Raw genomic sequence first — 17,960 nt, forward strand, 5'->3', positions numbered from 1 at the left:
TTATGTAAACAGTCAGTGACAGAACTTGCCATGCATGAAAGTAAACACTGATGTATGGCTCTGCCTTGAAAAGGACCAACAGTTCGCTACATGATGTGCAGTGTCTTGTGAAGGAGCCCTGAATGTTTACTCCTACCACAACAGCAACTACTACAGCGACAGTGACAAAAGCGAGGGCAGGGCAGCATCACTTGTGTTTCATACTGAAGGGCAAGACCAGTTAAATTTCATATTTCAGCGGTCGAATGACGTTTTAATGCTAAAATATGTAACATTAACTTCCACGTCAGTATAAGAAGCTTGTGGACAAGAGCCACGGTGGAAGCGCGGCTGGCAATGGAAGATGACACCTACACACACGTGTGACAGCTGCAGGTGGCTCCGTGCATGGGACACCAGTGCCATCACCTTGTACCTGAGAGGAGCCAGATGAGCCTCTCCTCCCAGGCAATTGGCGATATGAGGACAGCGTTGAGCTGTGCCGGGGGACGTTTAGGTTGGACATTAGAAAGAGAATCTTCACAGAAAGGGTGATTAGATAACAGAATGGACTGCCCAGGGAGGTGGTGGAGCCACCATGCCTGGAGGTGTTACGAGACCGGACGTGCCTCTCGGTGCCATGGTCTGGCTGACAAGGTGATGTTTGGTCACAGGTTGGACTCGATGATCTCAGGGGTCTTTTCCAACCCAGTTGATTCTGCGATTTTGCGATCACCCCGCGCCGCCCGGGCTGCCTCCGCACGCAGGGCCAGCACGGTTCCACGCGTGGAGCGAAGGAGCCGCCGAGCGAAGCGCAGCCCGCCGGGCAAGGCACGGACGACGCGGCTCACGGGGAGCCCGCGTTCGGCCGTGAGTGACGCCGAGCCCGCCCGGCCGAGCCGCGGTGCCAGCGCCGACCCCCGCAGGGCTCTGTCCCCCGCAGGGCTCTGTCCCCCGCAGGGCTCTGTCCCCCGCAGGGCTCTGTCCCCCGCAGGGCTCTGTCCCCCGCAGGGCTCTGTCCCCCGCAGGGCCCGGCCCCCCGCACCGCCCGCCCCGGGGCTTCCCCCGCTCCCGCCGGCCCCGCGCGCATGCTCGGAGCGCGGGGCGGCGCGCGGGGCGGCGGTCCTGCAGTGCGGGGCGGCGGCGGGCGGCGCGCGGGGCGGAGCGGGGGCGCGCACAGGAGCTGCGGCGCGAGCGGCGGCGGGCGCGCACCGAGGCGGCGCCGCGTGTCCCTCCGGCCCCAGCAGCGCGCGGGACCCGGGCCCTGCGCCCTCCTCCGCACCGCGGACAGACCCCGCGCCCGCAGTAAGTGCGGGAGCGACCGCAGGGGGAAAGGGGGGGGATCCGGGATCCGGGCTCCGCACCCGCGAGGTGCGGGCGACAGCCGGCTGCCGGGGTGCCCCGCGCGGAGCTTTTCCTCCCGGGAAGGCGGCGGGATGGAGGCGCGGCGGGGCAGAGGCGGGGGCTGCGCGGCCTCGGCGCTGCTCGGCGGTCGGGGATCATCCTGGCCGGGAAAGTTGGTGTGCTCGGTCGGTGTGCGGGAGTTTTTCCACCGGCGAGATGGAGGCAAACCGTCCCCGCGGCGATTTGCCGTTAACTGGTGAGAGATGGGACCGAATCCCCCACCGATCCGGATATGAACACCGGCAGCATCCAAAGGAAGAGCTGAGCTGTCGCGTAACAATTTGCTCTTGGAAACGCTTTGGTGGAAGAGGGAGTCTTTGGCGTTCGTGTTCGTTTGAAAACGGATAGCGAAAAGGGCGTGATTTCTTCCCAGTAGGGAAAGGGAAAAAAAAGGGGGGAAAAAAAGACCGTGCGAAACCAAGCGGCAGAGCAGCTCTCGCAAGGTCATCACACTACGGGGAAGGCAAAAGTGCTCCCGATTCATGCGGTCGCTCTGTCGCTTTTCATACTGTCTGGAAGGGGTGTTTTTATTTTATTACTTAATTTATTTAACAGGCGAGGTGTTTGCAGGTGGTAGCGGGGTAGGTGCGGGGCGGAGATGCCGCGCTCCTGCTATTTACTAGGGCATCAGTCGGAGTGAAGATGGAGGTGGGAGGAGATAACAAAAGCTGGTGTGCGATCCTGGGCATCTCCCACACGAAGGCGTGAGAAGGAGGAGGGAAAGAAGACGGCAGGAGAGAGAATTTCGTTTCCAGAGATCAAAACAAAAGGTGGAGCAGGTTGAGGCAGATCGTGAGCAGCCGGGGCGGAAAGCGAGGGAGGCGTTTTCCGCGCTGACCCGAGCGGAGCGGAGTGCGGGGGCTCTGCGGGAGCCCGCGATGTGCGCGGCTGCGGAGGAAGGGAGGGAGGGAGCGCGGGCGGGGGGCTGCCCGACCGGCGCAACTTTGCGCGCCAGCATCGCTTGGAAATAGGCTGCTCGCACCCGGAGAAACGTGCTGTTTGGTGTGGGCCGAGGGGAGGAACGCCTGCCGGTACCCCGAGGGGTTCTTCGCCCTCCTCTTCCATTCCCCCGCCGGGAAGGACCGGGTCCGGGGTGCGGGGAGAGCGCGGTGCTCAGCCCCGCGGCGTGCACGCTTCCCCGGCGCCCGGGGTGCCGCGCCGGGACACGGGGGCTCATCGCCGTGCGGGGCGCCGCGGGCTTCGCAGCGGCGGCTGCCAGAAGGGACCGCGGCACTGCCGCCCTCCCGCACGGCTCGGTCCCCCCGGGCACCGCGAGCCCCTCGGTCCCCAGCGCTCGTTGCCCTCTGCAGCGCTGCCCGCGCCGCCGGCTCCCCCGGTGCGAGGCTTTTCCCGCCAGCCCGGGGGTGTCCCCACCCCCCGGAGTCTCCCGCTCTCCCCACTGCCCCCACAAGGGAACGCCTCCCTCCTCCCAACCCAGCCAGGCGTGAAGCCAGCCAGACACCCTTCCTGCATGCAAGGTTCCCCCCGCCCCAGCTTCGCATCCCGTCCCCGATGCCGTGAGCCTTTCCTCTGCTGCCTGCTCCCCCCGGCACCTCCCTGGCTTGCCCCAGCCCGGGCTGGCTACTCCGGCCTCCGGCGTGCGGAGAAACCTTCGGGGACTAGGAGGGAAAGGGGAAGGGGAAGGGGGGCTGTTCTTGCGCAACTGCAGACCCCCCGCTTTCCCGGCCCTGGAGGAGCCTGTTCACGGGCTTTCCGGAGGTGGGACGGGGCTCTCCGCCTTCTTCGGAGCTGGAGCCGGAGCGGGCGGAGCTCCCGCCGCCGCGCAGGTACCGCGCTCCCGAATCCCGCACGACCCGGAGCAGCGCAGCAAGGCGGGGAAGGGCTTACCTGCACCGCCAGGCTTCTCGGCTGACAAGCAAGCGTGCAGATAACAGGGTGATGAAAACACCTGCCCTTTTCATTAAAATTGAAGGGTGATTACTTGGGCATTAAAGCCATAACCAGCTATCAAAAGGCCAAATATATGAATAAATTCCGTGTTCTTGTACAGAAGATGTTAATGTATCAGGTGGGTTTAAGAGATACTGGTACTTTTCCCAACAATTCTGCTGGCAATATATTTTTAGCAACCATTTGTTATTAGTGTGCCTGTGGATAGTCATTCTCTTCCTTCATATATTGGAAAGTTCAGATCTCAGAGGTATCGCTATTTTTTTGTGAAGAATAAAAAGACTGACATATTTTATAACCAGAATATGATATGCAACAGACTAATGGCAGAGAAAAATAAGTGTCTGTGGAAGCTTAGTCTTTGTAGAATTCATAACTGTCCCTTTCAGAATGCGTACTTCCTAGTAGTTCTTTCTGTGATACATTTTCAGAGTCATTAGTTTTCACTACTACCCTATTACTTGACAGAATGCGTTTCCTTTTTAAAGAACATAGTTCATTTAGGAACATCCATTTGCTTGAAGGATCTAGTACAGTGTTCAAACAGCACAATCCATTTCAGGTTTGTGGGCTGCGATCAATTCTAATTAAAACTTTAATTATGTTTTTCTCCATTCAAACAAAGCATGAAGTAGTCTGGGCTAATGTTGCTGTCAAGGAAAAGTAAGGATACGTGTTCTTCATCTTGGTTATGTGTTATCCCTGCCTTTTAATTAAGGACTGAATCTTTAATCTTGTTATTTATCCACAAACTTTTATGACATAGGGCTGCAGTATTTAACCAGTTTTCTAGGTTGCCGTGTCTTCTTGCCTGACACAAAAGCATACCTGCACACCACTGATTTTCCAACGTGCTTCTTGTTCTGGAACGTCCAGCTATTGCCAGCAGATCAGTTGTGTCGTCAAGCAGCATCTACTCCGGAGTATCACAGCGTTATGTAACAACACAGAGCAAATGCCAGAGATGTGTCTCTGCCACTGTCAGTCCCGTTATGTGGTTCCTTGTGTGCCTTCCCCTCCTGTATTGTACCAGAAGAGTCATAGCTGATACCACCCCACAGCACCAGCCAGAGGGAAACTCTGCTCTGGCCAGAATGCTGAGGCCAAGTCCACCCGGGATGTGATGGGGCAGGGCAGGGCAGAGCAGGGGAAACGAGGCTGGCTGTACAGGATGGAAGCAGTGCAGTGCCGCTGGCTTTGGTGCTGTTTGGAAAAGGCTCCACGTGTCCCAGGGTGCGACATCCTGCTGACTGCAGCATGCCTGGGGTCTGGGGGCATCCCGACATGCCTTCCAGCAGGGTCGTGCTCGAGAGCTGCAGCACCATTGTGCTGTAACAGGCCTCTGGACTTTCTGTCTCTACATTCAGTATAGCTGAAGGGAGGATTGAGATCCTCAATCTAAGGATACAGGTTCCCTTAACAAACACATGAACGTGGTGAACTTTGTTGTGGGTGATTATGTAAGTGTTTACATTTCAAGCTGTTGTCCTGGTTCTGTTTTTCAGTTTTGGAATTGTAATGTTATGTCTGTCTGCACAATGGATTCCTAAGCTTTTTTGTGTTGTATCCGTGCCCCATGCTCCCATCTTAGGTGTTCAGTTCTGTCAACCTTCGCAGATTTCCATAGATTTCCAGACTTTTATGTCACTTGGCCAAAAAGTGCTGGCTCATCCTCTAATTGTGACTCAAACAGCAATGTACACTAATTGAAGACAGTTAGAAAATTTAAATTATGATAGACAGATTTGGTTTTTAAAGTCCAGCACACAGCACTTACCCTGAGCAGCTGTGCTTCTTGCCTGTGATGTTGTGAACAATGAACATTGTCAGCACAGGTCTTCATCCTTTTGTTTTTTGATAGGTATTGTTTTGACAGTGTGCTTTGGGGCTAAATATCCTTTGTCATTATATTGGTCTATAAAGAAGCTTGTTTCCAGCTGGGTTTGATTGCCCATGGATTCTTTGCTTTCTTTAATTTTGTCTTACGATAAGGGAGAAAATCACTGTGTGATCTTCCTACATTATTTCTAATGAGCCTAGACCATTTCATCTGTCCCCATTTTCTTTTGGGTCACTGTTACCTGCATTTGCACACTTTTTTCCATTCTCTACATCCTTGGGCTTTTTCTTTCTTCCTTTGGAGTGTAATTTTATTCCTTCTTTCAGTGCGTGTTCATTGCATCTTTGGATCGCTTTCCACCTTACCAATTATTTTCTTTGCTGTTAATTCCTTTCTTGGGAAAGACCATGGTTTACTCCATGGCTTCTCTCCATGGCATTGGTGGAAGCTCTGTGTGGTACAGGAATACAGCACCAGCAGGGAAGGCTGTGAGCATGTGCTGTGCTGGAAGATGTAAGGATCCAGATGGGCTCCCATCACAGGGCGGCGCTTTCTTACCTCAGCTCCAACAACTTGTCTTTGTTCATAGAGAGAGAATCTTATCTTTTGAATTTTATACTCTTGGCCTCAGAGTAATAGCTATAAACCTTTTCAAAGAAAATTAAACAGGTGATAAAAAGGATGTCATGGAATACAAAATCTTGGAGTAATGCTGCAAATTTTTATTGCTTTTAAAATGATAAAGTGCTAAGAATATATATGTATTTTTTCTTCTTTTAAGTATGTGGATGTTATCCAAAGGGTCTCTGCTTTTCAAGAGCTTTTCCACATTTGGGTGTGAATGTGACTGAAAGGACAATAATAAAGTTGTAGGAAATTAAGACAGTTTATTAGAGATGGTCTCAGATGAAAGAAAGTAAGTAGTTTCAAGGAGACAGTTGAAGGAGAAAAAGATAAAAGCCACTTGATAGTCAGATTCACTGATTTGTTTATAAAAATATCAAGCTGTTTTTCTTTGTGATTATTCCCCTGAGGAATGTAAGGAACAGAATATGTTCAGTAAAATAACTTGTAAAATCACAGCTAATTGAAATAAATTGTGCTCCTTGGGAGTGAAACGACAACTTCATCCTTTTTTGAACTAAGCATGATGTGTTCTAAAATTATGATATCAAGGACAAAGGAATACACATCACAGATATTGAAGGTTTTCTCCCTGAAATAGGCCCCATGAAGTCGTATATATAATCCCAGACTATAAAAAAATAATGGAATGTATTATAACTTTCTTAGTTTCACTGCTTTGAAATATCAGGAGTTTTCTACATTCTCAAGTTTGTCAACAACCTACAAGCTTTGATGTAATGAGAAGTGGTAATTTGAGGTTACCCAGTGTATCTTTTAAGATAATTATAATAAAGTATTTTTTTATTAGGAAGATAAAGGATTTTAAAATCACTTTATCATCACAAAGCCATTTGAGGAAGATTATCTACACAATCTTTATTTAAAAAGTCTGAACTGATGTACAGGAAAAAAGATGTAATGGTAATTCCTTTAGCTTTTACACTAATATAAATATGATATACTAAACATTTTGGTTAAAATGATCTTTAATCACTTTTGGTTTGAAGCAGATTTAATTTTAAGTAATTGATGACTTCAGAGAAGCATCATTTTTTTAATGAGCACTACTAAATATCAGAAAAAATCATTTTACTTATTTCCTGTTCTCTAACTTAGATTTTCTCAAAGTTGTTTTATGAAAATGTCTAAAACCTGAGATTCATAATGATAAGACTTACAAGTGGTGTTGAAAATTTTTTTTTGGGTTCTGTCAAGATATTTTCATACAGTAGTTAGGCATAAAAAATAATATAGTTTTATTTTAACTCCTGATGAGTTGAATCAACCAATATAATATCAACCAATGGGATTACTTTGGTTGCTCAAACTTTGTACAAGTCAAAATGTATACTCAAAAAGAAAACAAGTTGTGACAGTAATTTACAGAATTTTTAGACTAATAAATATAAGGCTCTAAAACTTTTGATGAAAATTACTTTTATTAGTTTTAACTTCTAGCTAAATAGAAAGTTATATGTTAGAGATGAAAGCTCTTAGGGTCATAAATGTTTAAATCTACAAGGGAGATTAACAAAGATTTTAACCATGCCTAGCAGAGACCATAGCATTTGACTCAGCAATGACTTTGCTCTCCTTTTAAATACAAATCTGGGGGAGGGAAAAAATAATCAGTCTTGATTTAAAGACCATGGAGAATGGAAAATGGATCTCTATTCTGTCTAGGCTTTTTTAATATTTAATTATCCTTAGTGTTAAATTGTGTTGGTTCTGGACTTAATTACGAGTTCTTGAACAGTCAGTCCCAAAAGTAGTTGGAAAAAAAAAATCTTAACTAGATCAGCTGTTGAGCCTGGTGTGTGTAGAGTACCTATGACTTGATTTTAATATCTGAAAATGATTTCAGAAAGGTAATGTTACTGATTTTTTTTTTTCAATTAAAGTTTCATGTTCCATCTCATAGGAAACATTTTTACTCAAAAGTAGATATTAAGTCGTTTGCAGTAAGATGGAATCAAATAGCAGTAATGAGCTGTGAATATTATCCTTTTTGTGGACTGCATTTGAGAATATATGTGGTTTAATTAGACTTTATTCAGAATGAAGTAGTCTAAAATTAGAAACTGTTGTTTATAAAAGCTCTTACAATACAGCATATTTCTCTGTACTCTTATCTGCTATATTTAGAAATACAAAGTAACTGAGGACTCTTAGAGAATGAAATCTGAGACATTAGCTAGTAGTTAGAATTAAAATGCTTTTATTTTTAGTAGAAGTTGGTATATGTAGAGGAAAAAGTTAATATTTTCTGAAGTTAGTGAGAGTGAACATTTAAAAGTTTTTAGCACTGAAATTAAAATCAGCTTATATAGCAGATAATGCTTCAAAACGTTATTTGTGCAGGTATTGTTAACATCCAGCACTTATCCAGTCAATTTAATTTTTCATTACCAGAATATATACTATTTTTTTAAGCAGTCATTTTTGCTTTTAAACATACATTTTTTAAAACCATACAAACGAACACCAACATTTGTGATTGTTCTTGAAATTCATGTTTTGAATGGCATAAAAGGCTTTCAGTTGGGAGGATTGATAGCCTGAAAAGTGGCTTTAGTTTGATGCATGAAATGTCTGATGATTTTGCAAACCAGACTGACATGTAGAAAAGGACTGCATCTTCAAATATGTAACAGAGTTTGATCTGGTTTTTTTGGGTTTCATTTTGTTGGCATCATTTTTATTTTGTTTTCTTAATCTGATTTGGATATGTCACTGCAACCACATTGTAAGGTTGAACAGCACTCAGCCAAGAGCTCCAGTTGACTTGGAATCTGGTTCCTGCCAGCTATGCAGAATGAAAAAAAATTAGAAGAATAGTATGAAATCAGTATGTTAATGTTTAACCTTGCTAAAACTTTATATCATGCATCCTTAAATAGAGTCAAATAATCCATATGCATAAATATTCTTGCCTCCTTCTGCCAGCAAAATCCTAGCAATACACCACTACTACTGAAATGCCAAAATGCTTAACAGAAGTAGCTTCTAAGACTCAATTTTTCTCCTCAGGTATGGTAAGAAGACCACAAAGTAGCCTTGATCTTTCTTTGTAAATAGGTTTTGTTTGCAAGAGTTGTCCCCCACGCTGGGCAAGTTCTTAGCTATTAAGTTCAATGGCTATTGTTTATTCATTTTAATTCCTGTTTGGGAAAATAGGATGGTTGGAAGGGGTTGTGATTTTTTTACATTTTTCTCAAGTGTCTGCCACAAAGAGGTGCCACAGGAACACAGATCAGTAAGTAACACTGGTTCCTACATGGTTTAAGAGGTCAGCATTACTCAATCAGGCTTCCCGCTCTGTTACATGAGAATGTAATCCTGAAGTGTCAACAGGTACTAACTGCCTCATGTCTTATCTCAACCTTAGCTTTTACTGATCCCTTTTTTCTTCCCTCTCTGGCTCTGCTTCCTGTGTTTGATTCTGCTCCAAAGGTCTCCTGTTGCCTGAGAGCCTCCTTCTCCCTGACAATGCTGTGTGTGTTTAACCATGGTGGATGCCTCCCTCAGCTTGCATTTTAGCTGTGGTTTCTGCTTGTTTCCTAAACTGGGAGCTTTACAAAATAAGGATCTGGCCTTTGCATATGTTCTAGAAAGTGCAGCTGTATGTACAGTGCTATAAGGGTAAATACTTTTGTTAAAATTCTAACAACATACAAGATATATACTGTACCTACAGATAGAGTGCAGCATGTACAGGGATTTAATGGCGTGACTTTGAGGCAATCCACGCCTGGTAGCAGGGACTGGGTTTGCCTCCTGCAGAGCTAATTAGGATACATTCATACACCTTCTGCTTCCCCCCATGGGGCTGTTCACTGTGGCAAAGCCAGAGTGGAGAGCTGGCTGAGGCACACACTGTCCTCCAGCTCTTGGGCTGTAGTGCAGATACAGCCTAGAATATGTCCTGAACAGCTGGGTTTGTATCTGGATATCTCTAGATATGTACAAAGTATCGGGTATTTTCAAAGAGAAGTCTGTAAGAAGTCATAGCAGGATGTAAACAGATGTTGGGTACAGCTGTGTTCTTTCTGTGTGTCTGTCTGGTTTTTCTCTTGAATCATTCTCTTTAGTGCCTTAACTCTGTATCGTAGTGCATTGTAAATCTGCAGAGTAGAAACAGCCCATGTATTTATTTTATTTTTTTTTTTTCCATGGGATGTGGAATTTTTGGGGTAGGAAGATTCAATATAGGCAACTGAAAATGTTACGATAATTTAGCTTAACATTCTCTGTGATTTTTATTCCTGCATAGTGCTGTAAATAGTTCTACTGTATGTACCCATCATCTAATGCCATAATGTCTGTGTTATCAATTTGCTTAACAAAGCCTATCAGTGCAAGTCCTTCAGTTACAAAGTGGTTTGCTCTCTTTAGATGAGCTAGAGAACTGTTGGCTTGTTACTTCTATTGTTTATGAGAAACATTATTTTAGATTACTACCTTCTTCAAATATTTGTAACCAACTGTAAATTTTTTCATAATGTGCAACTATAAATAAATGAAAACAGTGTAAAAAGGTTCTGAATTGTTGCGTGAAAAATCCATGGTATATATAAAATACAAGAGTAATTTTTGTTTGAATATCAAGTGGTCCTGTCATTACTTTGTATTGCTGTTTGAATGTTGTTGAATTAAAACTACTCAATTTAAAATAAAAAATCACTGCAACTTCATGTGCATCAAATACATGAAAAATGACTGTCTGACTATGACTTGTGTTTTAGTGGGTGTTTTGCATTGCACAGTCGGCTGAGGAGGAGACAGAGATATTTTCTAAATTGCACTTTCTTTCCATATAAATTGCAAGGTCTTGCAGTATGTGACTCATTTCAGCTGCTAGCATCTCCCTGCTGCCAACAGGAGTGTATTAGTGAAGACCAATAACAATATATCAATGTCAGCTCATCTCTAGATAAAAGAAAGAGTTCATGAAATGTTCAAGGTTGTTCTGGTGTTATATGTAACAGAGATAGCTGGAGATTGTAATTCTTGTATTGCCCAGTAAACCCAACCATTTACTGCTTACAGTATTGATATATTCAGAAGGTCCTCAAGACAGCTAACACATTCCCTTATTTTTCTAGCTCAGCTTTTTGTCACTCTAACTTATGAGATTCCCAATTCTATGAAGACCTACACAGCAACTTGCAGCCACTTCAGTCTTGTACTTCTGTTTTCCTTTGAAAATGCCTTCAAGAAGTTTGCAGAAATTAGCATTTTTGGCTTGTTCTGAATGAACAAAGTTAGTGATGTCACTCTGGGCACTTGACTAATGAGGTTCTCTTGCATAACCATTGAGTCTGGGGAAAAGAAACAAACAAACTACAAAGGGAGTGAATTCATACAAGTCACAAAAGCAAAGTCACCATCTGACAACTGTGCTATGCTACTTTGCCATGCTTCAAAAATTCCAGTTACAGTAAAAGTGAGTTAGATGTGGTTGTACAGTGAAAAGAGATGTGTGCCATCAGTGGGCAGTAGCACTGGCACCACTATTGACAAATACTGACATCAGGAAATTTTTAGGAACACATGGAAAGATGGCTTGATGGTCATTATTAAAAATTACCATAGAGTTAGATGTGAAGTGGTGATTTCTGGATAAATCCCTTCCTGGAGTAACTAGACCAAAGTCCAAGGCCATACAAATGTAAGGACTCATTCTCTGAACTGATCTATCTGATCTCTACTGGAAAAAAATTGGATCAAGGAACGGATTTGAATAGTGCAGAGTACATGCTGAACCACTGAAACACGTCTGTGAGTGACTAGATTTAAATACATGGGGAAATCTGTTGCTTTGAACACACAGAGTTGACTAGAAATGTAGGTGTAAGTGTTCAGCAAGCTTGTAGCCTAAAGGAGATGAGACTCGGGGAAAAGGAGAAGGTGTGATCATGAATCATGTCAGGGATGTAGGCAGGATCAGATCTGTGAGGATTTCAGTGCTAGGGAGATTCATTTTAAATGAATCAAAAAGGAAGGGGGGAGCAAGGAAAAAGTGTAGGATAACATTTGAAGATAGCAGAAGGCAAAGGTGTCAACATCTAGGAAACACTGAGGAGTGGAGTCTCTCACAAAAAGGGTGATTAATATGAAAAGTACTAACAGATGCACCACTTTTTGTGATTTTTTTAGGTGTTGTGAGAAAACTTCACAGGGAAAATTTGAATTTGCAGGAAACATTTAATTTAATGAAAAATCCATCTGATTCTTGCCACTTTTCTCTGAACTGCTTCTCCTGATGTAATGACAGACAAGCTGTCTCAGAGCTGTACTAGGGCATACTCAGAAGCATCTGAGTGAGGTGCTGAGAGGAAGCCCCTGCTGAACTGCCAATGACTACCTGAGCTGTGATAACTTTCCTTATACTGTGTGTCAGATGGGTGATAGATGTAGCTGTTGGGGAAAAGGAAGGAGAATTGATGAGATGGTTTTAAGTCACATACAAGTCCTAAAAATGACCACAGAAACACCCCCAGTGCAGGCTCTCTCTGGTGGTGAGCTCTGTGTGGGTGCAGGGGAATTTGCTCATCCAAAGGCATTTGGGACGTGAAACTAAGTGGGGGAAAGGATTGAAAAATAAAATGTGAAGTATTTGCATAAGACTTTATATGTTCTCTCATCATATGATTCATTGATCTTATGACTGAACAGCTGCTCTTAAAAATTCTGCTTTTCTGAAGTAAAAACCTGTTTGGAGAGCTGATTTTGAAGAATTTATGTGACAAGTTGCTCATTGTTTTGCATTTGTATTTATGTGCCATGTAATTTTTCACTGCTGATGTCAGTTTTGCATGGGATATGGCAACTACAATATTGTCAAATTTATAGAATTTAACATGATTTCATGTACTTAGTATTGTGTGATGATGATGCAGAAGGCAGTAACACACCTTGTCCAAGAGCTTTTAGAGAATTGATGGCAAAGCAGAGGATGGAATCCCAAACCCTTATTCTCAGAGAACTGTAGAACCTGTTTTACTCATGTGCCTTATCACAGTGCTATAACTGAAGTTCCTCTCATGGGAGGAGCTTAGTTACCACTGATAAATCTAAAGAGGCTGTACAAAACCTCAGACAATTTTCTAATTGTTACAAATCAAGGTGGAAAAACATTTGGCAACTTGTGTAAATTTTTTCTTCTAAGTATTTCAATGCCATACATCAGTAAAGGTCAATCTCTGCCTCAAAAGAGTTGTTCTCACAGTTCTGATATCATTCCCATATCGATGATTGTTTTCTGTCAGAGACAAGTAGGTTTGCTGGGGGGATGACCACATCTGGGGTTTTAAAAGAATGAAGATGCAGGATTAGAAATTTGGATGAAAGCAGTGTCCCATTGGACTTCTGCTGTGCCACTGGTGTGCCCCAGTCTGTGTGGGCAATGTCAGATTGTCCCAGCACCAGATGATCTGTGCTTCTGAAACCAGGAGGGGGAACATGGCACCAGCTTGAGCTGAGCTCTCCCTCCAGCCCAGCCCAGCCTTTCCTGGCAGGGCCCTATGATTCACATGTATTAGAACGGGAAGTTTTCCCTGTTGCCTCACTTTCCTATTACCCTTGCCTATTTTTTTTGTGGTTTACTTCACCCAAATGACCCTTTTTTTTACCTTTTCTGGTTAAAGAGGCATGACCAGTTTTTTCTTACCTACCTTGCACTTGGCCACACAAATCCTGGGATATACAGAAGACATTAGGTAAGGAGTTCCTTCTAAAAGTGAATATGGTTCTTTGGAGAGTAAAACTTTTTGGGAGCAGAACTGGATTATGTCAGATTAAAATGTGTGTGTAATCACCCCATGGTGCAATGGGAGCAGTACAGAACTGTGATCATTGTCTGCCTGTGACCTGTTCCTGAGGCTTGTCTTTCCTCTTGGCTCTCTGAGGTATTTGGTACCAAGCTAAACACTGCAGTTTAGTAATGCTGGCAAACCTTATAAATTGTTACAGGAGCAAGTGCTTGTGTGTAGTTGATGAACTAAAAATTTTAAAAAATTATAAAATAATAAAACTTAGTAACAAGTAATAAAAAAGATAAATATTGTGTACCTTACATTTAAATCATTAGTATCAATGGCAGTCTAATTCTGGAATGTTTATAAAGTGGAAATAAGCAGGTATTTACATATCTCCCCCAGTTTCCTGTGCTTTTGCTGGTGAGATCTGTTGGGTGGTGTTGTGATAATGATGATCCACTTGGACTAAATCTGATGAGGAATGAACTGCAGAGCATGGACTGGGCTCTTTAAGTAGATAGTGAGGAGGTGCACCTCTCCATTATCTCTGGGTTTTAATTACATTGGATTAATTACATCATTATATTGCATTTACATACAATTCTTAAGTCAGTTTTAATTATTAGTTTAGCCGTAGTCCTTGACATATTTTTCCTTTTTAGACTTTTGCATAAAAAAAAAATACAGCTGTCACCATGTTCATTGCATATGCATGCAGTGTTGTCAAACCACTATGAAAAAATAAGGCCAGACCAGTTTCTCATTTGCATTTGAAGTTATCCTTTAGAAAGAAGCATGAGACTGACCCCTGTACCATAGCTTTGTACCATACAGCTAAATGTTAAAGCTCTCCTATAAATGTACAGACAAATTCCATTTTGGATAGGCTTTGGTAGCTTTTGCTCTTGGACATTTGCATTACCTGGAACTAAGTTTGACTGTGAATGAACAAAAATGTGAGGATTTCTCAGTACAATGCAGAGAACAGGCGTAACCAGTTGCATTCTGCTAATCCATGGGTTGTGCCTGAGTTTTGTCCCTGCAGTAAGCCTTGGCAGGAGTGGCTGTTATCTGCTCTTGCTTGTTTCAGAGGGGCATGGGTGTGACAATGTAAAGGCCAAGATCTGGTAAAAATAGTGTTTTTAAAAGTACTAGAGCAGAAAGAAATGGAAGGTATGTATTTTATGTGGAATGGTCCACAACTTGTGTGCTTCCTGTATTTCCTTTGAAAAATCCCTTACTTTGGCCAGCTGTGGGTGGTCATTACTTCCCATTTATTATTATGGCAAAATATTTTTAAAATTGAGTCATTTGAGCACCAGTTGTGCTGGATGTAAGCCAATTCAACTCCATCAGGCTCCATCAAGTTGTTATTAAGTGCTGTCCCAAGTCCACATTATGGAAGACAAAAGAAGATTTGCCATGTGTAAGAGTTGATTGTACAATTTTTTTCCAGCACATCAGGACTCAGGAGCTCCTACAGCAAACTTTCCAGCTTAGGTGTGTATTCTAAAAGTAGAACTGCTAGGTCTGGTTGTTTTTTAACAAACAAACTTGCCAGTTTTACTCTGCTCCTAGTAGCAGAATAGTAGCAGACTATTCAATGGGACTTTTTATCACTCTAAACGAAAAATTTAAATGTATGCTTCAGCTGTAGTGGGACTTTGTTTTGGCTGGAACAGCCCTGCATCCCATGGCTAGCTGAAAGGGCTCAGTCACTTGATACTTCACATATTTTTTCTGCTAGAAGCACTTTGACAGCACATGCCCTAATGTGTCACTGCAGTATAACTTGTTCCCAGGGGAGTAGATGAACAAGCAGGGAGGAAATGATCATCCTGCCTCTCTTCCCAGGCAGCTTGCATCGATTAGTAGGAAGGTTGCTCCCTGCACTCTGGCATTCCTGCAAGGCTTTTCCATATCAATCTTCCACTCAGCCAAAATCAAAACAAGCTGCAAGTAGTGGAAAAGCAGAATATGGCTGGTGGGAAAGCAGCAAGCAGCCCTTCCTATGCTGAGCAGATGAAGTAGTTTTTCAAAAAGATTATGATAGAAATATAGTCACTAGCTTACTCAATCTCTCTCAGTTTTTTCTTGTAAGTTTATCAGATGATTTATTTGAGTTTTGTGTCAGGTGTAATCTCCTGTCCATCTGTATTGCCTATATTACTTTATGTCTAGACTGCTTTTGACTGGAATACATATTTTCTTGGCTGGGAAGTAGGTGGTGTGGAGCAAAGCACAGAGGATGCTGCTGCGGTTCTGTTTGTGCATCTGGTGTGGGCACAGCCAGCCAGCATCAGGTGTCTGCCTTGGGCAGGCTGGGAGAGCTGTCCTGGGGACAAGCCCAGGAGCTGGGGCAGTTCTGAAATGCAGCTCAGCGCTCAGCACCCACTTTTTAGTGACAACTGGCACCTGCCATGAAGATCGTCCAGGGGAATGCAAACCTGAAGGCTGCCTAGAGAGCTTGAATGATGACCCATTTTTCCCTAAGATATAAACATTCCACATCAGTTATGCCCACGTCACAAGTTTACCCTTGCATTTTCCCGAGGTCTTTGTGAACCTTGGAGAGAATGTTTTGTGCTTGTCTGGGTCACACACAAGACTGAGGATATTGTGCCATTACCTCTGCTCTGTAAGTTGTCTCTGGGAGAGCCTAACGTGCATTTACCTACACTATTCATGAAGGAATTTGCAAATCTACTCCAACATTTGTGCAGAACCTCCATATGGTATAGTATGGAGTATATAAATTTATAAAGTATTCAGCACCAGTGTGCATAGCTTGTGTGGAGATTTAGGGATCTATGGGGATTCTTATAAAGTAGATTTAATTTAATTTAAATATTTTAAAAAAAGGATTCTATAGCTCACTGCAGAGTCTTTAACTCTTTTGATTATTTTTATGTGATAATTCTCCTTCCAGTGTGGAATGGTTTTGAGTGGAACAGACCTTTTCGCTATACGAGGGTGCTCAAAGCCCCATGCACCCTGGTCTTGAACTCTTCTAGTGACTGGACACCCACAGCTTCTCTGAGCAACCTGTTTCAGTGCTTCATCACCCTCACAGTAAAGAATCCTACAACTGATAATCCATTTTAAGAATTAATAAATAATACAAATTTTATTACTGTTAGATTCTAGGTCCATGTATCTTACACCTTCTGTAAGGGAGGCCTTATAGCAGCCTTCCAGTACCAAAAGGGGTAAAGCAAGCCAATGGGGTGATAGGACAAGGGGTAATGGCTTTAAACTTAAAAAGGTTTAGATTAGAAATTAGGAATTTTTCACGATGAGCATGGTGAGACAATGTAATAAGTTGCCCAGAGATGTTGTAGGTGCCACGCCCCTGAAAATGTCCAAGGCCAGACTGGATGGGGCTTTGAGCAACCTGATCCAGTGAAGTGTGTCCCTGGCCATTGGAGGGGTGTTGGAACTGGATGATCTTTAAGGTCCCTTCAAAGCCAAGTTATATCATTGTGTGAAAAATGAGAGCCCACATTTTTGTAGTAAAGTGAATAGCGAAGTTCTCCTGTTCCTGATGTTCTTTGTGGAACGCTATTCCAAAATAGTTCCAAGTATAAGTACTCTTAGTCTAGGGAATTATTATTCATTGGAAACATAGCTGTATTAACAAGATGCTTTTCTGAAGGATAAGGAAGGAATGAGAATGTTGTCACGTTGAATTTCCCAGGAATGCCTCGTGTAGTTCATATCCACTACTGATTTTAATTTGAACTATTGTTCAAGTATAGGCATGTTCATAATGATTAAATCATTAAAAGTGTTTGAAGGAATTACAGAAACTTGAAAAATGCCAGTTACCAAGGCAGTAAAATTAGTTCCCTATATGTAAGAATAGAAAGCTAAGCCTGAGACTGAAGCCACGGCTCCATAAATGGTCTTGCTGCACATCATGTTCCTACCCACAAAATCCAGGATGCAATTACCTGGCTTTATTAGGCACAAAAGAAGGGCTGTCCCAGGAAGAAATTACCTCATCCTGAGGTTGGAACCAGGACAAAACTCCCTGATCCTGAGAAAGGTGTATTTACTTTTCTCAGGGTTTCCTTGCTGCTCCTGAGGCAATTGGTGGTTAATTGGTGGTTAACATCTCCATTTTGTCTCAGTGGCACAGTCAGCCTCCGTTCTGTTTCCAAAAGCTCAGCTTTGTCTGAAATGCCACCGTGTGACCCGTGGAGCTTGCTGCTGGTAAGCAAAGCTTGATGGACAGCCTATGCTGTTTCCAGGGTGTAGGAAACATTAAGAAATACTGACAAGATCAGTGTGATGAAATAAATAGTGTTCTCCAGCTGCTCTTCATCTCACTTTGAAAACATTGCTTTTTATGGCCACAGATTTTTCCAATGGGAAACACTGAATACAGTTCAGGACCAGCTTTATCTAGGCTTCCACTGGTCCTAACTCCAGGAAAC

General features: G+C 43.4%; 1 protein-coding gene across 2 annotated transcripts in view; it reads left to right on the plus strand.

The window, feature by feature from the left end:
- The first annotated feature begins 1,106 nt into the window (after positions 1-1,106).
- The window catches only part of VSNL1 (visinin like 1), an 85,253-nt gene continuing 68,399 nt past the window's right edge, over positions 1,107-17,960 (plus strand). Inside the window, exon 1 of one of the 2 annotated variants that reach the window (XM_015622411.2) lies at positions 1,107-1,284. The gene's annotated coding sequence lies outside the window, so the exon portion shown is untranslated. Of the gene's footprint in view, positions 1,285-2,074; positions 2,154-17,960 lie in introns of those variants that run through there. The other variant, XM_015622412.2, reaches the window with a different exon arrangement.

The sequence above is a fragment of the Parus major genome, chromosome 3 (assembly GCF_001522545.3).
Source record: "Parus major isolate Abel chromosome 3, Parus_major1.1, whole genome shotgun sequence".
NCBI classification, from domain to species: Eukaryota; Metazoa; Chordata; class Aves; order Passeriformes; family Paridae; genus Parus; species Parus major.